The following is a 23,033-nucleotide window of genomic DNA, read 5'->3' on the forward strand; positions in this document are numbered from 1 at the left end:
CCTAGAGGCCAAAACACGAGTAGATTGAGAAACCCACCACTAGAAGAAATTCAGATTCCACCTAAGAAACTAGAATGAGACAATAACATCCACATATTGATTTTGACTAACTTCCAGTTGAAAGAGAGAGGGAAGGACATAGAATATGGCTACCTTAAAATAAAACATTGACCAACCAGAGAGAACTCCTTCCTAGGAGACAAACCTGACAACTAGTCTAAGAGTTAACTAAAGAAACCCTACCAACAACCCCGAATGGTCTCATATTGAATTCAAAAAATCTAATCCAAGATAATGCAGCTTGAAAAGTTGGGAGACAGGGATCAACCAAGAAGAAACAAATTCTATCTTACCCTACTCAGTTATAGAGCATGGCACTCAGAAGATATGGAGCACCACTAGTCCCTAAATAGCTAATTCCTTCTACAAAAGCTTGAGGAAATCAAGCTAGCCAACGAAATCATGACCTGTGGTGCCTGCAAGGTTGTTCTAATGTTCTAATGATGAATGAGAGGAAAAATCAAATGCCCACCTATCGATCTTTGGATCACATGTACTTCTAAGGCATGTTCAAACATCAAACATCTTTATTAGATATTACTCTTCACATATATAGCCTATTTTTATGTGTATACTCATGTTTTTGTAATAATGGTAAAGTACTGTATATTTATGGTATTGTAGTCTGATATTTATTAGAACCCTACTTTTATGTGATAATGTTTTTTTCATGTTTGTTTATTGACTTAAGTTTTCAATTAGAAGCTTTACTTCTTTATTGATATAAACAAGGGTTTCCACTTTTAATATTATTTTATATAATACTATAAATGCAATAAACTAGTTTATCATTTTAATTGTAAAACTTTTCATTTAATGCTAATATTTTTAGTCACATCCCAACTCTAGATGTGTTCGACTCTCGCTATTTTTCTTTTAGTGATTTCAATAATCATAGTGCTAATCCATTCAAGGTTGGAATGTTGCATACTCCACATATAAGAAAGAGCAATGTGAAATCATAAAATACTCCTTGGTGTCACGTTCTTTATGTGAATCCAATATCTCTGGTTAGATGTGAAGGTGAGATATTCCTCATGGCTCGCGAAGAGCCTCATTGAATCAGATCACAAAGAGCAAAACATGTTACAATTATGAATTAAACCTCCGTGGGGAGAATAACAATTTCAACCGTCCAAGCTAGACCTAAATGACATTATACGCACGCGCGCACACACATGACCCAATTGCCAACACACACACACACACAACCCAATTCGTGGATGGTATCCCTAATTAACTGCATTGGTGTAGACTAGTGCATCTAATCAAAGGGGATTCACATACTAAGACAAAACTAGCCAAATGTCCAATGACATCGGCGATAACGAATTAAGCTAACTCTAAATAGACTTCAAATAGAATTTTTGACTTTGAGGTTGTTTAAGCTTGGCTAATTTAAAAGTTGGTTTTGAAGTGTAGCTCTCCGAGTTTTCAAGTAATAACTTCTTTACTTGGCTAATTTTTAATGCAATGGTAAATCGATGGGAGTTTACCTTTGTCTAAGTTCTATTCCTAATGGATGGTGCTTATGGCATCTCCTTGAAGGACTTTAGAGTGACATAACCCAAAGGGTTTGGATTAATTTTATCTCCAAACCGCATTAAAAATCAAATGTAAGTCATAATTTAAAATAAAAAATAAAAAAATTACATTGTAATACTACAAAAGAATATAATGAGAAAATAAACCACTGTCACATTGTCTTAACCTTGATATTAGGTAATTTGTTCTTTAATTGAATGCATTGTCTTAACCTTGATATTAGGTAATTTGTTCTTTAATTTAATGCTTAATAGACACATGTTTTTAATTTAATTTACGTTGTGTATAATCTGACAAACATTAGTGCAAGAGGTTAACTCAATTTATTGTTGCCAATGTTTTTGGGCATTTAACTAGTTCCATGTTAACATGTCATGTTTTAAATCCTTTAGATTAAACATATTCAACTAAGATGATAGGGTTACTATGTTGTCATACAGAAATGTGGAAAAAATATCTTAACATTTCTATAATTTTTCCATTTTTTTTAAATAATCACAAAAATAATTAATAAAATATCATTTATATAAAAAACAACTTTAATGTATAAATCACCCTAATATATAGGAAATTAACATTTCATTTATTTTACTAAGTCATTTATTTTACTTGTCACACTTTATAAATATTTATTTATTTAACTTATTATTATTTAAGGTAATCCCCACACTAATTACAACTCAATTTCATACTTTATAAGTCATTTATTTTACTAATCCTACTTTATAAATACTTATTTATTTAAGTTATAATCTTATTTATTTAATTTATTATTATTTATAGTAATCCCCACCCTAATTACAACTCAATTATATTAATATATACTTATCATTACAATTTAGATTAATGTTTAATACTTTTCTCAAAACCTCATCTTATTCTTTGTGTACAAAAAAACAACTTAACATTCCAACTACTAAGATTTCATACTTTATAATACTAAGATTTCACACTTTATAATTCATTTATTTTACTTGTAACACTTTATAAGTCTATCACCCCAATAATATTATTATTTATTAGCATCACCCCAATAATTACAATTCAATTACATTAGGATATACCTACCATTACGATTTGGTTTCATGTTTAATACTTTCCTCAAAACTTCATCTATTTCTTTGTGTGCTAAAGATGGTATGCAAAGCCTTACTTGGCAAATTGACTATGTGGCCACACTTTTATCCGTGGGAAAAAAATGGTGGGTAGTAACACCAATGTAGAGTTAAAACCCAAAGCAATACTTTATGGCCACACTTTTATCTCTCATGCTTCAACCATCATATTTTATCCCAAAAAAAATGGTGGGCACTAACACCAATGTATAGTTAAACTCAAAACCCAAAGCAATACTTTGTGCAGGTCACCTTAAATTCAAAACAAAAAAAGAAAACAAGATATATCATATGATGCCCTTTTGACAAAATAAGCACCCTAACGAATTGTTATGATGTACTTGGGACAAAATAAACACGCTAACAAACTCTTAAATGCAGGTGGTGGGCATATCATATGAGGTATTTTGAAAAAAATAATCGAACCAAGCATATTTTATAGCAACAAAATGAGGGTGAGTGGGTAAGAAATCATTATTGGGTCTTGTATCTTAGAAATCAAAATAAAGGCTGGTCTATATTTAAAAAAAATGCATTTTCGCACATAAAAATTGCATATTCCCACCATTATGTGCGATAAGGGGAATCTTAATATTTATCATTTAAAAATATATAATTTAATATTTTTTATAAAAAATAAAAAATAAAATAAAATAAATATAAGATACTAAAATAATTTTATTAATTTATTTTAATAAATGTTTTGAAAAAATATATAATTAATATTTTTAATATAATTAATTATTATTATGTTTAATATTTTATTAATAATTGTTTTGAAAAAAATAAGTTAGAAATTTGAAATTCACATTGATATAATATAATTGATAATTTGTAATTATTATTATTATTATTAAAAATATTTAATATGGTATGAATACATATTTTTGAAAAAATATAATAATAAAATTAGAAATTTACATTGATATAATTTAAATGATAGTCTCTTTTCAATACAATTAATTTATAAAATATAAATTATAACTTTTTTCCAATATTAAAAATAACCAATTTTTGGATCATGTCTCTGTAATTATGATGGAAGATAGGATAAAGGGTACTAATCACTCCAAGCCATGTGAGGACATGCGTCGCCCTTTGTTAAGACCTTCACATGCAACATTTAGTTCATTGATAATGGCCCACTTGTTGGCTATTTTGATGCGACAATGCCCAACTCATTTGATCATTAACTTTGTACCTTCGACACTAATGTAGAGGTTAAGTAGAAGCATGCAACTTGTTTGGCATTGGGTTAGGGCTATGGATATTCCTTAGGCCTTTTTACTTATTGCCATGTTTTTTTCCCTTCCTTTGCTCTAACCTCCTTGTCTCTCTGTGTGTTTTGTTTTGTAGTAATTAGATTTTGTTTGTTTTCATTCCACCATGTCTTGATCATTGGGACTATCCTATTCTCCATCAAACTTGGGCTGAATCTACAACTAGGGATGCTTCTCAAACTTTCCAACAAGCGGCTTCTGTTGCGACATGGAAAAAATGAAGTTTTTAGATAATGATGTTAAAGTTGAGCGTGATTGTAACTCTGACCAAGAGATGGAGGTCGTGGTCACTGAGTTTCTTTGTAATTATGGCACCAGTTGCACCCGTGACACAATATTTTAGAACTTTGGAGCTTTAATGGCACACCAAAATATTGGTGGTACATGCTCTTGTTAGACAAAACGTAGAGCGATTGGAGATACACGTGTCTGGACAAGGTTGAAAGGCAATGCTAGGTTCTTCTTATCCTCTGTAAATGGCTCATGAAAATGCATGGCAGGGTTTTAGTTTTTGTGTCTCGTGTTGGCACTCAAGACAAACCTATTGACATCCTTACTGATGTGTCTGGTAGCCGTGTTCCTCCACAGGTCTAGCCTTAAGCTTTCATGATTGGTTTGCACTCGCTTTCTTCTTTTTGTTGTTATGGTTTTATGAGTCTAGTAGGTTAAGAGGTACAAGTGGTATTGGTTTCCATTCTGACAAGTCCAACCATTTAAATTATATGTCTAAGTTTGTTAGATATATTTTCAATTTTTGGACTACTTGGTTTCCCAATGGGTAGGCTTTTGAGACTTTAACTCTCAGTTTGATCATAGCCCCATTCAAGATAAAATTGTTTGTCTTGTTTATATATATATATATATATATATAAATATTAATATACATCTTTAATATATAAAATAACTAATGATTAAGGCATAATCAAATATTATAATTCATTATATTGTAGTTAAGAAACAAATGTTACACAATTAGTATATATTCAATATCATAATGCATTATAAGTCAAAGTATATATATATATATATATATATATATTATTTTTTAATTTTTGAATTCTCTCTAAGGAAAAAACATTAATGCATTATAAGTCAAAGTGTGTATATATATATATATATATATATATATATATATATATATTATTTAATTTTTGGATTCCCTCTTAGAAAAAACATTAATGCATTATAAGTCAAAGTGTATATATGTAATTTGTTATTATTATTATTTTAATTTTTGGATTCCCTCTAGGAAAAAACATTTTTTTGTTTCTAGCAAAGAAATAAAAATACAATCTTTAGTGGTTCATAAAAAATTGACCCTTTTGCAGGAGCTTATTTGTTTACAAATTTATCTCTTTATCCCCATATTTTCTCTCATACTTGAGGTCCATACAACATTTAATTTGATTAAAAATTCAACATAGGATGCCCCCATTTATAAAAATGAAAAAGACCATAGTCAGATTAAAAACAATACCACATATTTAAACTGCGTAATGATGAGAGCTTGACCAATTACAGATCCAAAATTTGAATAGTTTGAGAGGAATACAAAAACCCATCCCTACATTCCTTCTTAGTTAACCTTTCTCCAAGGATGCTTTATCCAACAAACTTATGCCTTTAAGTTACCTGAAATAAATAAGATTTAACTTGCTCCATAACCTTGCCCATATCTTTGACTTGTGTCATCAAAAAATCCCCATGGGGAGGGATATATCAATTTCAAGTGTTTAAATGCCTTGCCTTACATATTTTTGGAATTGACTTTAAACTTAGAAATATTGAAAGTTCTTGAGTGGATACTTGAAGGATGAGGATATATTTATCTTTAAAAATACAATCATCTCTTGCGAGCTGATTCTCCACATGACCAAGAAGGGGACTATCTAATATTGTTTGAGCTCACGCCTTGCAAACCAGTCCTTGTTTGAATTTTCCAAAATAGTCGCATTTATCCATAGATTTTGGTATCCCAATGACATGTCAACTTCCAACCATACTTGTGCAGTAAAGGAACATGAACAAAATAAGTGAATGTTAGTATCAATACTCTTTGCAAATGATGCACCACCTTGGGCCATTATAATTTCTCTTTTGAAGTTTGTCCCATGTGAGAACTCGATATTTAGAGCTAGTCACATGAGTATGATTGATTTGGTGGGAGTATTTACGTTCGATATTTTAGCCCACCACTAATCCTTGGATAGCGTTAAAGGATCTTGTATGGATTCATAATCTAATTTAACTCTATATTCACCACCTTCATAGTTCTAGGTCCATGCTTACTCATCCTTGACTTTAGTTAGTTTGATATGAGCTTGCTTCAATTCATAAACGGAAGTCTTCCAATGTTGTGCATGTTTATTTTCGAGGAAATATCCGAGTAGATCCATCTGAATGGATCACATCCCACCGGCTTATTAGGAGAGCCTAACTTTGAGGGTGTCGAGGAGAATTGACCCAGTGACCTCCTATTAGCGATGTGATTTAACAATGACAACTCGACCAATTGAGCTAACCCTCGAGGCTTAATGCTGTGCATGTTGACCTTTTAAGCCAATGTGTCGAGCTGAGAGGCAACCCTTAGACCAAATGGATGTGTCTTCCATCTTGGCAATTTTGTTCATGGTTAACAATCCTCTTCTTTGGATGTGTGAGAGTATACCAAGAGAAAAAGATTTAGGGGCTATATCCAAATATCACATCAAATCTAACCCAAACTTGACCACCATTCCCCACATGCCATGCCAAGTGATTACCTAACATTAGAAATGCATTATTAAGTGATTTCCAATGGTTAGATTTTTGATGTGTGGATTTTCTTGAATGCAGATTTTCACAGTTGTTAAACATATTAAGATAGTCTTTTGGATAATCATCGAGTCAAAGTTTTGAAACGTCCAATGTTCTGAGTGCTTTACTTGTCCCCCCTTTTGGTATTAATTATATTTTTGTTTAATTATTTAATAAGCTTTTGAATTAATTTATTGTTATTATTAATCTATTTGTTCTAAACTAACTAATTTTGTGACCTTTTTTAAGGCTTGTTAGGCCAGGAGGTAACTCCTCAATGCGAATTGTGATTTTGCGTTGAGATTGATCATAGATATATACATGGAGGGAGAGAATCTTAGGTTTCATCTCTCAGTGTCTCTTTAACTTCTAATTCTCCTTATTTTCTTCTTTACAATATTTATATGGATTCACCTAATCCCAAAGATTAGGTGTCAACATTCGCCCCCTTAATCTGAAGGGATCTTGATGAGTCCAAGCATCATTCTAAATCTTTCAAACTTTTCTCTTCCAAGTGCTTTGGTGAAGATGTCTTCAATCTGCTCATTTGTGTAACAATGGTATATATGGATTGTCTTGGCCTCAACATGATGTCAAATCAGATGGTATTTTGTTTTGATGTGTTTCGTTCGATCATGGAACTTTGGGTTCTTGGTTAACTTTATTGCAGAATTGTTGTCGATCATGAGAGGAGTTGAATGCACTTGTTTCTCTTGCAAATCTTCAAGAATTTTCCTGAGCCACACAATTTCCTTTGTTGCTTCAGCTGCTGCCACATCTTTTGCCTCAGTTGTGGAATCCGCTGGGACTAATTGTTTACGTGAGCTCCAGGAGACAACTCCTGATTCGAAACTCATAACATAACCTAAAGTAGATACCCCCGTTTCTTTATCTCCATCGAAGTTTGAATCAGAGTATCCAATCAAGCTGAAGTCGCTCACCTGTGTATACTTAAGTTCAAAGTCTTGAGTTCCCTTCAAGTACTTTAGAACTCTTTTCGTACCATACCAATGTCCCTCAGAAGGCTTTTGCATAAACCTGGAGAGGATTCCACACCAAATGAAATGTCTGGTATGGTAATAGTGAGGTATCTGAAACTTCCTACAAGTTATCTATACTTTATTGCATCCTCAAATTCTTTTCCTTCAATGGATGTGAGCTTTAAGTTCGGTTCCATTGGAGTAGTCAAAGGATTTCACTTAGCCATGCGAAACTCGTTCAACAAATCTCCAATGTATTTCTTCTGAGACAAAACTATAAACTTCGAATGTTGAGTGACCTCAATACCAAGATAGTAGTGAACATAGCCCAAATATGTCATTTCAAAACCTTTCCTCAATTCCTTCTTTATGGATGCAATATAGCTCTCATTGTTACCTGCCATCAAAAGATCATCTACATACACCAAAAGATATACAACCGTTTTGCCAACTTTCTTAACAAATGAAGTTGCATCATCAAGATCATTATGTTTAAAGTTTAGTTTTAGAAGATGCTCGGTTAGCTTCTCGTACCAGGCTCACAGAGCTTGCTTGAGGCCATACAAGGATTTTACAAGCTTGCATATTTTATGTTCCCGACCCTTCACAACAAATCCTTCTGGTTAGGATATAAAAGCATTCTCTTTCAAATCTCCATTCAAGAAAGTATTTTTTACATCCCTTTGATGGACTTTTCAACCATTCTGTGCTACCAAGGCAAAGAGTGTCCTGATGGTATCCCATTTTGCTGTGGGGGAAAAGTCTCCTCATTATCGACCCCTTCCTTCGGTGCAAAAGCTTTTGCCACAAGCCTGGATTTGTGCTTGTCAAGTGAGCCATCAACTTTATACTTGTTCTTGTAGACCCACTTGCAGCCTATTGGTTTGGTTCCCAATGGAGGATCAACCAGCTTCCTGGTTCCATTCTTTATTAAGGCATTATATTCTTTCTTCATCGCTTCTTTCCATTCATCATGAGAAGCGACTTCTTTAAAGGAAGTTGGTTCAAAATATTTGGAAAAATTCAGTGCACAATCATAAAAAAATCCATATCAACTGGTGAATTAGGATTGTCTACATCATCTCCATTCTGTCTAGTAGAGCTCCTTGTTCTTGTCTTTCCAATCTCATCAGGATGAACACTTTCAAGTGTCTTTGTTAGCCATTTTAGAGGACCTTTCTAGGATGGCCCAGGCTACTCAGTTGACTGAGTTGGGGTTGAATCAAGTTTTAGTCTCCCAATTCTATTAATCACATCACTCAAAATGTCATCAGGATTAGTAGTTGGAGCTTCATGAGGGGGAGAGAGTACTTCAGAAGAAGATTCCACAGATTGATCCAGTATAGGAATCCCCCTTCAAGATGTGGAATCTGATTATCAAACTCTTGGAAAGAATTTTCATGTTCGAAGCGATCAAGTTGCCACTCAACAACATTGTCAGTCTTGGAAGATTCAAGAAATATACAATCTCTAGGCACTATAAATTTCTTATTAACTTCATCATAGAGACAATATGCTTTAGAGGTATTTGAATACCCCAAGAAGATACACTTGCAACTCCTTGCACCAAGTTTGTTTCTTTGTTCCTTAGGTATCAAGGCATAACAGGTGGAACCAAAGACCCTGAGATACCTCACCGAAGGAATGTGGCCATACAACATTTCATAGGGAGTCTTGTTTTTTATAACATTAGATGGACACCTATTCTTTATATACATATCACATAGAATTGCATCAACCCAAAATATCGTTTAACATTCTTGAAAAACATCATGGAACATACCATATTTAAGATTGTCCTGTACATTCTTTCAACTACTCCATTTTGTTGGGGATTATAAGGCACAATTGTTCGATGTTTGATCCCATGCCGACAAAGATAGTTTTCAAATTCATTTGAAGTGTATTCTTTTCCATTATCAGTGCGAATAGAGGCAATATAAGATTGTGCATCATTTTCAATCCATGCATGAAATTCTTGAATGTTTCAAAATTATTAGATTTGTTCTTCAATAAATAAACCCAACACATTTTGGTATAGTCATCAATAAATGTCATCATATATTTATTAGCATTTGTAGAAGGAACAAGCATTTGGGCCACATAAATTTGAATGAATGAGTTAAAGTTTCTATGTGCTATGGAATGAGAATCATGAAAACACTGTTTGTTGTGCTTTCCTAGAATACAAGCATCACATTGCTTAAGTTTCCTAGGAATTGTAGGCAAACCATTAACACCATTTTTCTTCAACAAACGAAGGCTGTCATAGTTCAAGTGTCCAAATCTATCATGCCATAAAAGACTTGATGGAATTGTGAACTATATGAAAAGTTTTGTGCATGAGCATAGGTACCTTGCAGCTTCGGAAGTCTTTCTTCTTCTATCCCTGTCATGACAAGTGAGTGATTTGATGCATTTCTGACCTCAACCTTGCCATCAAATACATGAATGGAGTGTCCTTGCTGGCGGATGTGGACTAAAGACAACAAGTTTCTCCTCAGCTTCGGGAGATATAAAACATCATGTAGAAGAAAGTCCGGAAGACCAGGCTGTTTGATCCTAATGGTGCCAAGCCCTGATAGCTCGAGTTTTGATTTGTCTACAAAATGTACTGCTCCATCAACATTGTCACTGAATTCTTCAAAAAATCTCTTAAATCAAGCAACCAATCATCTTTCCAAGGAGCAAGTGAAGCATTAAACAAGTCTTTAGTTACTCCATTATTACAATGTGCTACAACATAGTGAGCAGATTTAGGTGCTTTACCTTTTCCTTTGTCATTGATTTTACTTTTGCCTTCATTTCTTTCTTGCTCAATTATCTCCCAAGGCAACTTGCATGTGGATGCATCATGTCCATCTCTATTGCAATGCATGCAATGAATATCAAACTTTTCTCCTTGGAACTGTTTGCCCCCCTTGCCTCTAAAATTCCTCCTTCCTTGTCCTCTTCTTCCTCTAGAAGAATTTTGTGCATGATTCTTCTCTCTATGTGCAACACAACTTCTTCAGAAGGCTGAGGAGCTGTCTTTTTCCCAAAATCCTTCTCTCTCTCAACAAATTTCTTCTCAAGGGAGTCAAAGGTAATCTCCTTAAGGTTTCCACTTGCTTGCAATGACTCAAGATAATTTGAATAGGTGGGATATAGTGCCTTGGCATAAGCTATGAGAGGAAAGTCTATTTCAACAATAGTGGTTTTTATATCATGCATAATGGATCTTACTTCTGATGCTAAGGCAAGAGGGTCATCATTTTTTAATTCATGGCTAAACAATTTAATTATTAATTAGACAACTTCAAGTTCAACGTGTGAGTCATACAATTCCTTCAACTTCTTTAAGGCTTCAAAAGAATTTGCAAATGGCGACTCACCTCTTCATTTATAGATGCTGCAATCAAGGCATATGCCTTGCTTTTCTTGTTTTCCGAAATGTCAATCTCCTTATCTGAAGTGGGCTTTGCAGGTGCATTATCTCCTTCTCCTTCACAAACTCCTCTCCACAACTCATTGAAAATGAGGGTGTGTTTTATCTTCCTTGACCATTCATGATAGTTCTATTTTCCAGAGAGAACTACTCCAACAATTGATATCAGTGAATGCATTTTAAAATTTGTGTACTATGTAAAAAATGTATTCTGCTTGCAATATATTGTGAAAAAATGCACTTCTGGTGGTAATTTCTGTAAAAAAAATTGCATTCTGATATATATATATATATATATATATATATATATATATATATATATATATATATATATATATATATATATATATATATATATATATATATATATATATATATATATAAGACAAAGTTATTACTTGAGAGAGGGGTTATGTGGTGGAGGGGAGTCAATGTATGGGGGGAGGTGTAACCAACATAGGAGTATATGTTACTAGCGGAGGTAACACAAGGTATATATTATAACTGTCAAATATATCTTATATAACGTGGAGGTGTTATATGTTACATGTCAGAGCTCCAAGGTATATACATATGGCGGGGTTAGAGTGACTGCGAGAAAGGCGGAGTTGAAGTGATTGTGAGAAAGGCGGAGTTGAAGTGATTGTGAGAAAGGCGGAGTCAGAGAACGATTCACGAAGAGCACATAGGGAGAACAAAATTACATCACCTTTTAGATAAAATTACATTGAAAAAACACACATTAAATTTCAAAGGAAATAACTTTACGATGAAGCTACATTCACGACTCTGAGCATTTGATCAAAATCTCCCTTCTCATTAAACTGCGTAACCTCCTCGACCAACTTGTTCATAGTCGGGGTATCTTTATACTTACAATCAACCACGAGGATGAGAAGGAGATTTCAAAATACCAATGTATAATGGGGAATGTACTCACTGTAGATGCATGTATAGGACCAAAACTCCACAAATTTCAGCAAGAGCTGTGACAATATTCTACCCATAAACTTCAACAAACTAGCGAGGAAATATCACCAATCATACTCAGTCCAATCGTAGAATAATTTTGTAATTAATGCATGGTCCTCCTCAACAAGGAACTCATCATAGAGACAACTTCCATGACAGCTTGAGCCCGCAACCCACACATATATACACCTCCGGCTTAACGCACCATGCACCTCCGACTCAACGCACCATGCACCCAAGCGTAACACGATACCATACAACTCCGATTTAATGTACACGAGTAACATAGAATGCTTTGTCTAGGGACATAGTATGTGATTAATAAAACGACTTGAGGGACAATATATGATAGAGAATGGCAAGACAATGAATCAAGACATATTTTCTGTCAAAGGAGAGGGGCAAAGGACTAAGAATAATGGCAGAGAATGACAAGAGTTACAACAAAACAACTAACTTTGGGAACTGGCTCTAATACCGTGTAAGGCCATGAAGTAACTCCTCAAAGTGAATTGTGATTTTGCATTAATATTGATCATAGATATATACATGGAGGGAGAGACTCTTGGGTTTCATCTCCCAGTGTCTCTTCAACTTCTAATTCTCCTTATTTTCTTATTTACAATATTTACATGGATTCACCTAGTCCCAACGATTAGGTGTCAACAAGGTTACATCTTTACTTGATTTGTTTCCATCACCTCCTTAATTTTCAACGTCTATGTTCTCTCTAAACTCCCAAACCCCACACTGGCCCCCCCCCTCCCCTCCCCTCTCTTTAATCATTTTCTATTGTTTTTCTAGCTAAATTTGTTTAGTCAATTACTTTATTTATTTCTTAATCATTAATTCAATTATTGTTATTTATTTTCTTATTAAAAATTCTTTGCATATTTTAGGTTTTTTTCTTGATCTTTGGGTCTCTTTCAATGATTACCCTTGATCTCACTATTTAATCCTTACTCCACCTTCAAGCTTTTGTCCCTAATGATGGGTGTAGACTTTCCTTTTGATCGAATCCCATCTAGGATCTTGTTGGGTGCAATATATTTCTACCGAATGATACAAATCCATAAATTGCTTTTAATGATGACCTGCCATGATGAATTTGCAGTAAGAGATTGACTAAAGAGCAACAAGTCTTTTAGATCCCATCCACCAAATTTCTTTGACCTTGCTAGCATATGCCAATAAACCAACTAAGTTCCTTTATAGACTAAACATCCTTTCCACAAGTAGTTCACTCACAATTTCCTGATTTTTCCCAGGATCCCCTCTAGGTTAACTAATTTTATCGACACAAGTCTACCACCCCTCGATATCCATCTATTGCACCATATGTTGATACATCGCTTTATCCTTGCAATAAGCCACTAGCAATCATAATTTTAGTAACAATTGGAGTTAATGTAGCAACCAAGGTATTTCATTCTTATATCAATATCTTTTAGTGGAATCTTGAAGATTAGTTGAATAGCTTCAAACAATGTATCATTCATACCAAAAGTATACACGCCTAAGTTGTCCAAGTTGACCATCATCCCTATCATAGTGGCTTAAAAAGTTGAGAGATATTTCATTACCCTACTCTTGCTTTCAGAGCCATTCCTAAATAGTAAAACATCATCCAAAGGCATTGACGTGATATAATGCATTCTCTAGCAATTTCCACTCCATATAATTGTCTTGGAGTTTTGGTTTGGTGGATTATTCTACTCCGTCCTTCGACAACAAGCAAGAACAAGTAAGGAGACAGGGGGCAACCATGTCTCAGGCCTCTAGAGGTTTGAAAAAAGGAGAAGCTGACCCATTGATTAAGACAACAAAATTAACTAAAGATACATAATATATGATCCGTTTTACAATCTCATAAGATAGACCTAAATGCAATAAAATATGTCATATAAATAACTATGAAACTCTATCATACGTCTTCAAAAGATCAAGCTTGATGATAACCCTAGGAAGTTTGGAAACCTTTATTGAATGTAGAGTTTCTTGCATAGACCCTATGGCTTTGTGAATCATTCGACCTTCCGAAAAGCCAATTGCTCTAGTGAGATATATCTAGACAAAATTAGCTTTAATTTCAGTTTTAGTATTTTAGAGATAATCTTGTCTGCACAATTGGGTAGAGAAATAAGCCTGAAACCTTTAAAGGTTTATGGGTAGTCGTACTTTGGAATTAAGGCCATGTCTGTTGAATTTAGACTTCTAGGAGTTCTCCCTCGTTCTCTTACTTTGACAATTCGTAGTAAGTCTTCACCCACTAGCTCAATAAAATCTTGGTAGAATTTGATTCGCCATCCATCTGGCCTTGGAATTTTATCTTTTTGGAAGGAGTGTAAAACATTTAAGAGTTCATCCTTCGTAACTTCTGCAAACATTGCTTCATTGTCTTCTTCATTAACCATTTGAGGGAAAGATATTATTACTTTTAAGATATCCTCATTGGCTCACCCTTGACTCTTTGAAAATTGTTGAGAAGTAGTGGAATCCCATTTTCGATAAATCTTTTAAACCACTTGCCTTGCTTCCATCTATAGTTTGGAGGTACCAGTTTGTGTTATGGTTTATCTTGAAGTTTGCAAAGGAATGCAAGTATTTTTTGTTTTGATTTCTAGCAAAGAACTACGTTGCTCGACTCTTAATTTTCCAATCTCTTTCTGTGCCCAACAACTATTTGTTCCTTTGGCCTTCTAACTCTTTGAAGGTTGCTAGTATCTCTTCTGTGTACAACCCCTCAAGATTCTCATCATAAATGTTTCTTAAGTTTTCCTAAATTCTCACCAAATTCTTATCCCTCGCATCCAACCTTTCCTTAGCCTAAGGGGTCACTTTGGCTTTCAGTCCCCTAAGCGATTTTCCAAACTGAAAACATAGAGTCACATGATTATGCATCATATTTGACCCATGAGTCATAGAGTCACATGATTATGCATCATATTTGACCCATGAGTCATAGAGTCACATGATTATGCATCATATTTGACCCATGAGTCATAGAGTCACATGATTATGCATCATATTTGACCCATGAGTCTTAGACTAGCTTTTTAAAACCTTTGTCCTTTGCGCAAGCATGATTGTATTTGTAAGGGGCTTTTGGCTTCCCCTTTCCTGCACTCAACTAAAGCACGATTGGGAAATAATATAAATGATGAGTCAACTCCACCCAGGATCTACAACTACATAACTGTTCCAAAAGTGTGTGGCGTATCGAGAATCGATCAAGTCCTTTTGAAAAGCTCGTTGCACTTAATTGTTTGTTAGACCATGTAGGTTTCACCTCCAATGGTTCTACATCCACCAACCCTTGTGCTTCAAAAAGGTTTGTAAATTTTTTGTGAACCTATCTAGTTTCACAAAGATCCCCATATTTCTCGTCGGTTCAAAGTTAAATTAAAATTACCACCAATAATTACATTTTCACCTGCAACCCACTCATGAGCCAAAGGAGTAGACTAAAACTCTTCTATGACTTACTATGGGCCATAAATATTGAGAGGCTTTAGGGTCCTTCCTAAAGCATGGTTATATAATTCAGTGCATAGGCCTGAGAAGACAACAAATGAATTGATTAGTGAACATGATATGTTTCGATTTTCCACCAAACCACCATAAAAGCCAACAGATATAAAAAAAATTCCAATCGGCAAATAACTTATTCAAATCATTCACGAAGGGATCCATTATGCCCATCGTTCCTAGATAAGAACAACATCTGGGACAAGATTTGTTTATAACCTTTTGAAGGCCATTCATTTGACTTAACATCATAAGCCCCTCACATTAATAGATAAGATCTTCATGGGATAACCCTAGAGGGGGTTTTATTTGCTCCAAGATCCCCTAGTAATAAGTGTTGTTTTCCTAGTTTAACTTCTTTCACTACTCGTGCTTGAGAATCCTTGAGGGTAGAATTTCATCCTGGCTTAGCCTACCTGTTCTTTAGGGTCATCCACACCCAAGCCTCATTTTAGGAGACCAGTTCGAGATTGTGGAATAGATTGTGTATTCAACCACAATAGTAAAAGATAGGGAACCCCTCCTCTCTTAATCATATGGGAAGTCTCATATCTAGACTCCATGGAAGGCAATGCTAAGTGTTCATAACCAAGGTCGGAGTCATGGCCCAACTTGACTACCAAAGGACCTGACATTGCTACATCATTCTCTTGATGAGAAATTGAGCTTGATTGGCCTTTGTCCCCTATCACCATAGAATAGTTATCTCCGAGACCTAGACTAAAATTACAACCCTTGGAAAGATCCTCTTGCTTTAAAGGCATAGGAATTTAGTTCAAGGAGTGGGATTTTCCCATTCTTAAAGGCACGATACTTTCTTACCAAATCTCATATAGTACCAAAGATGTGAACGAGTGATATATGAGAAACCAAACTCCGCAGGGTTGAAGTCCCAACACCCTCTACCTGTATCATGAGGTCTCCTATTTTTACCTACTCTACTTTTGGAACGTCTACCTTTATTTTATGGGAGACCAACTCTTCCTTCCCCTCAAAGATTGGCCCCAAGCTATTTTTAATAGTAGCCCCCCCTTAAACTCCTTTACCTTCCATACTTTTATGATAAAGGGTTTTGTGTAGTCTCTAACATAGTGACCATATGCATGACAATGCATAGATCTAAATGAGAAATTTTGTTAGTCCATGAGTTGAGTATAGTTTGACTGGCCTACTTCAATATCCATTAATTCATATAAACCTAAACTAACATCAATATCAACTATTATTTTTTCCACATAATGAGCATTACTAAATTTATATGATTCATCAACTGTAATGAACTGACCAAGTGTGTTGCCAATTTATTTTAGAGATTGGTAGTTCCAGAGTTCCATGGACAAGTTGGGGAGTTTAACCCAGATAAGTGTTGCTTTAGAAAATTCCTCTTGAGCATTAAAACCCAAGTGCCACAACTTCAAAGAAAGGAACATATTCTCACAAAACACCAATCTCGTTAAGACCTTATAAGCGTCAGTGTCAGAACAAAATATAAACCATAAGCAACCTTCCTCCAACCGTGGAAGATGGGCCCATAGCCCAAAACATGGAACCTTGAGCCCGAATCCAAGCGTTCAAATTGTCAGGGCTTATTATCCTCCCTAGAAACTTCTCAACTAGAGTCTTACTGAAGAGCAAACCCACTTGCTCGACCTATATATCCTTCCTTACTACTAAGAAGATTCCATTACCTCGAGAACAAATAGCCTTCTCACACTTCTTCTTTCCTCCTATGCAAGATGGGGCCCAAGAATTGCCATTTAATTCCTTCGAATTTGTACCCAAAAAACCCAAAACGTCACCCTCGGGGGACAATTTTGAAAAGAAAACCTCACAAGCTTCCTCCTAAAACAATGCACCAACAAACCCTACAACTTTACAACCTAGCTTCGATTCTTCCTAACAATCTCTTGATACTCTACAAGCTTCTACCAAGGGGTCCAATGGGCCTTTTTTCGCCTCCGAGGACCCAATTTCACCTTCCAAATCACATGAGTTGATTATACTGATGAAATTGTTACGCCAAAGAGAATCCTCCACCTATAGTTGTGAGGTTCTATATTTATTGCTAAAATGCATAGATTGCACGATCCCTTCTATCTTGTAATACAAAAATGATGAAGGGACATGGTGATCTTCGACTTGGAAAACAATTGATGTGACTTCATCTTCCGTCAAAAAGCCTTACATACCTATAAACTTTCACACCTCTCGATCAACATCTTACCTACCTAAAACTTGTTCGTTTCACAATTTATCATTATTATAGTCAACTAAGGGAAGACAATTGTCCATTTCGTGGCTCTACCTTAGCTAAACCCCACAAAAAAACATATATATAAAGTTAAGATTTATATATTTTTAGTGAATTGATTATTTGTTTTGAGAGTTTTATTTATTTTTAACTTTTATAAGAAGTTTGTTAATTAATGTGATTTTTGATTTTGAAACTCAACTCTAAAAGTTTTAGCCCATTTTAAAATACCGTAAATGATTGAACCTAAAAAAAAATAAAATGTGGGACACACACTTACTTAACAAATATGAATTCACAAAAAAAAATAATTTGTATTTCTTATATGAATACTTATTTGTTTTAGGTAAAAAGTTAATATTTGATTTTTTATAAACAAATCTAATCTATGATATTTCATATTTAATCTTTTATTTGAGATGAATATCTACTTATTATATAATAAGAAAAAACTATATTTTATCTTCATTGTTAAATAATTTAGGAATATATATGTATTTCAATCTACCAAAAGATAATAGTCTGATTTAAAAAGAAATAATACAAATTTGACCATAATGAGGTACATTATTTTTAGAATGCTACTTTTACAATGCAGCATATACTTTTCACCTCTTTTTCTTGATTTCCTTGAAATATAGTTGCATCTTCAAAGGAAAATTTAAATACAAATAAATGTTGTTAATGTTGTCTTTGGAAGTAATAAAGATGGATGGCACTGCTTAAAAGAATTGCTTGCATTTTATTTGATTAACATTGTTTTGCAATTCAAGGTTTTGGTATACCAAATTAGTATTCTTAAATAGTTATAGTGAATCTTTTAAAGGCTCTTAGGCATAATATTTATTAATGCATTTGAAAATCGCTTGTCTCACCATTTTAAAACTTTCTTAGAGATGAATATGTTCATTCATTATTAAAAATATTTTTCTTTTACTTCATGTCTTTTAACAATTGAAAGCATTGAACAACGTAAACTCAAGTTTCAATCATATCTAAATTAGATGGGATTGCAATGACATCCATGTTCAAAACATTGAAGACGATCACCTGATAAACATATAATCAAACAACATAAACTTAAATTTCAATTATAACTAAATTAGATGGGATTACAATGCCACCCGTTTTCACTGTATAATTGCTTTAGGATATTGACACATATCTTTAGACACATTTATAAAGGATATGATTTATTGTATATCTCATTGCAACATTTTCATTAGGTGTTGCTTTCCATACATATTGCCAATGCATATCCATGTTTAGGTAATAATGTTCAAGTACTAGGCATTTGTAACATCATATTCTAATATTTATTAAAATTCTACTTTTATGTGATAAGTTTCATTTCAGATGTATTAGTGGCTTAAATAGTGTTTTTTACCTTTTTATTGGTACATCTAAGGTCCCTCCCTTCTAAAATGTGTCTCATATCAGATCTATCAATACAATCAACTAGCTTATCATTTTTAATTGTAAAACTCTTCATCTGTTGCTTAGATGCAATTCAGTTTAAGAAATACAAGACCTCTCTTTTTTTTAGTGTATTTTCATTTTTGTTTATGTTTTAGTGATTTCATTAACCACAGTGCTAGTCCATTTCAATGTTGGAATGTTGCATGCTTCACATATAAGGAAGAGCAATGTGAAAGGATAAAATACTCCTTAATGTTATGTGCTTCACATGAATCCATTATTTTCGTGAAAATAATCTTATCCCACTTGTCAGTGTGTAAGTGATGGTGAAATATTCCTAATTGCTCATGGAGGCCCTATTTAATAATTGGCTCGTGAAGAGCAAAATTTGTCACAAATATGAATTGAACCTATGAGGGAAGAATAATAATTTCTCCTCCCAAACACACAAGATAGACCCTATGCACATACATATACATATAACACAAGAAAAATATTGTGGGACAATTTAAGGGGCGCTTTGCGATATTCGAGGATGGTGTCAGTAGTAAACCCTTTGGTGTAGACTAGTGCATCTAACAAGTGGAATTTAATTCTAGTCCATATTGACATAAAACTAGCCAAATGCTCAATGACCTTGATAACTATTGGTTTAGCTTAATCCCTTAGACTATCTCTTTCTCTCTTTTTAATATATATATATAAAAATATGTTACATTTCAAATTGATTTCCACATTATAAAATGTTACATTTCAAATTGATTTCCACATTCTAAAATTACTCCCATTTGAGATTGTTTACAAGGTATTATTCACATAATTTTTTTTGCTAATTTGAGTGTGGGTTTTGAGGTGAAGATACATGAATCGATGAAATAACAATTTCTTTAGTATGTTAAGTTGTGGTGCAATGTTAAATTAGTGGAAATTTACCTATGCTAACTTAAGTTTGATTCTTAATGAATGTGTTCATGACATCTCTTTGGGATACTTTTAAAGTACCATAGTCTCGTGGTTAATTTTGTGTTTTGAATTTGGGGTGAACGTTGTCTTCATGTCTTCATTTTCACTATAACATTGAAATATAAAAAGTAAGCCACAATAATTTAAAAAATATTAAAAAGCCTATATTATAATGATAAAAAATAATATAACCGTAGATGAGTTAGTTGTCTTCCATCTAATAAATACACTGACTCCAACTTATACTCAACCTAATTACAACAATACAAAATAAAAAAATGATATAATAATAAAACAAATCAATATCATAATATTTTAATCTTGAAATTTCAATTAAAATTTTAATAAATTTAACTTATATTTTTAATTAATACTAGTTATAAATAATTTTATAAATACTAATATATAGATTAGTTCAATTAGTTGTCATAAACATTTTAATATTAAATTATAATAATAAAAAAACATAATAATAAAATAAATTAACACACTTCTTAATTTTCAACTTTTAATATTTTTAAACATAATAATAAAATAAATTAAAATACTTCTGAATTTTGAACTTTTAATTATTAAATAATAATAAAATAAATTAACATACTTCTTAATTTTGAACTTTTAATTATTAAAAAATATGGTTTAATGGAATCCCAATAGATTTTACACATGATCGAATTTGTTATATTGCGTAAATAATCTTATAAAACAAATTTGATATTTATTTTAAATAATTAAAAAAATAATAAAATAAATTAACATACTTAGTAATTTTGAACTTTTAATTATTAAAATAATAATAAAATAAATTAACATATTTCTTAATTTTGAACTTCTAATTATTAAAAAATAATGATTTAATTGAAGCCAAATAAATTTTACATAGGTTTGGATTTGTTATATTGTATAAATAATCTTATAAAACAAATTTGATATTTATTTTAAATAATAAAAAAAAAATTTTTAAAAGGTACTCATCACCAATGTTTTTATATATTTAGCTAATTTCATATTAACATGTAGTATTTAAAATATTTAAAATTAAACCTATTAAATTTATTATATAGGGCATCTACTTATATAGACAAAATACATGGACTACTTTCATAAAATTTTCCAAAAACAAACCATCATTGTCAAAATAAAAAAATAATTGATAAAATATTATTTATATAGAAAAAACTAACTTTAATGTATTAGTGACCTCAGATCATAGTGAATTGACATCCCAATTAGGGTGATATTATACCTTGTGGGTCCATTTTAACTTTAGATTGTCTAGTATATTGCCCGCAATATTGAAGCTCTACTACAAAGATAGTTAATAAAATCATTAATTGTACAGAAAACGACCTTAACATATAAGAAAGCGACCTTAATATATATGTTACCCAAAGTATTGGGACTTAACATCCCCATCAGAGCGATATCACATCTTGTGGGTCCATTTTAACTCACCATCACCTATTGGATTGCCCACAGCAATTACAACTCTCAGTACTATAGCGCCATAGACCTATCATTGCCATTGGGATTTGGTTCCATATTTAATACTTTCGCCAGAAGCCCATCGCTAAAGACTGTACCCAAAACTTCCCTGCGCGGGGTGACTGTGACCACGCCTTTACCCTTTGATTCCAAGGTTTCCGCATCAGGAAACCGTACGTTCCGCGTCCTGGGACGCCGCTTCCGCCATAGTGGGAGGTCGAGAGGCACGCGACAAACCCCGTTTTCCCTAAGCACCTTTGTAATGTGATCACGCCATAAGCACTATCAGCTCTTTCAATTCGATTCGCTCGTATAAATCCCCTCTATCCTCCGGCTTCTGTTCTCTTTTCTCTTCTTTGGACTCAATTTTATTCAAACGAAGGTCGTCGGTTCGAAACCATTAAAATCATAAAGGGATTTTTAAAAGGAGCGCAAGGGCACTTTCTGTGCTGCCAATGTTCCATGGGTTAACCATGGAAAATCACTAAGTGAGGTAAAAAGTTCGAAGAATTTCGCTCGTTAGTATTTTATTTATTTTGCTTTGCGCTTCCTTTAGATTGGGGTTTTCTTTAGGCTCAGAACTTTAATATCTCTCCTCAATGTCCTTTTTGTCTATTTTGTTTGATGGGTATGCAATTAAAACACACCTATATGCCGAATTTGATGCATTTGCTCAGTAAAAGATTAAATATATGTTTTGGGCAATGCCATTACAATCCCAACTTATGAAAACAAGAAATAGTTCAAGCTGCCTCGTAAATTTTATTGGGAGGCTGAGTGGTTGAAGTTTCAACTTTCATCACATCAATTTCCAAAATCGTACTGAGAATGATATAATCATCCTTGTTTCCGAATCTCATTTATTCCTTCTTGATATATCCTTCGGTATGTTTAGACTTTTATCTAAATTGTTAGTCTCCTCAGAATAGATTTTACAAAATTTAGCCTAACTTTTCCAATAGTTTCCAATTTATTTTCCTTTTATATAGTTCCTATGGAAAATGGGAAAAATTATCAAACAAATATGAATTTTAATCTCAGAAATTATGTTAAATGCTCCCTTTCAATAGGGAAAATTTGGAAAATATGCAAATGGCAGAATTTAGCCCATAGGTTTCCATTCACCTGACAGCGAATTCGGGTAATTTGGCCCTCCCTGCAACTCTACAAGCTACATAGCACAGACAAGTATAGACATTCCCTACAACTTCA

General features: G+C 33.3%; 1 protein-coding gene across 15 annotated transcripts in view; it reads left to right on the forward strand.

Annotated features, from left to right (window-relative positions):
- LOC149145503 (uncharacterized) overlaps positions 1–23,033 on the forward strand; it is a 229,214-nt gene that overhangs the window by 74,375 nt on the left and 131,806 nt on the right. For 4 of the 15 annotated variants that reach the window (XM_089446520.1, XM_089446513.1, XM_089446519.1 and 1 more), the window contains exon 1: positions 21,864–22,314. The exons of the other annotated variants lie outside the window; for them this stretch is intronic. The gene's annotated coding sequence lies outside the window, so the exon portion shown is untranslated. Of the gene's footprint in view, positions 1–21,863; positions 22,315–23,033 lie in introns of those variants that run through there. 15 annotated transcript variants of the gene reach the window in all.

Source organism: Pinus tabuliformis, chromosome X (assembly GCF_031772625.1).
Source record: "Pinus tabuliformis cultivar Carrire ecotype Pingquan chromosome X, CPIR1, whole genome shotgun sequence".
Lineage (NCBI taxonomy): Eukaryota > Viridiplantae > Streptophyta > Pinopsida > Pinales > Pinaceae > Pinus > Pinus tabuliformis.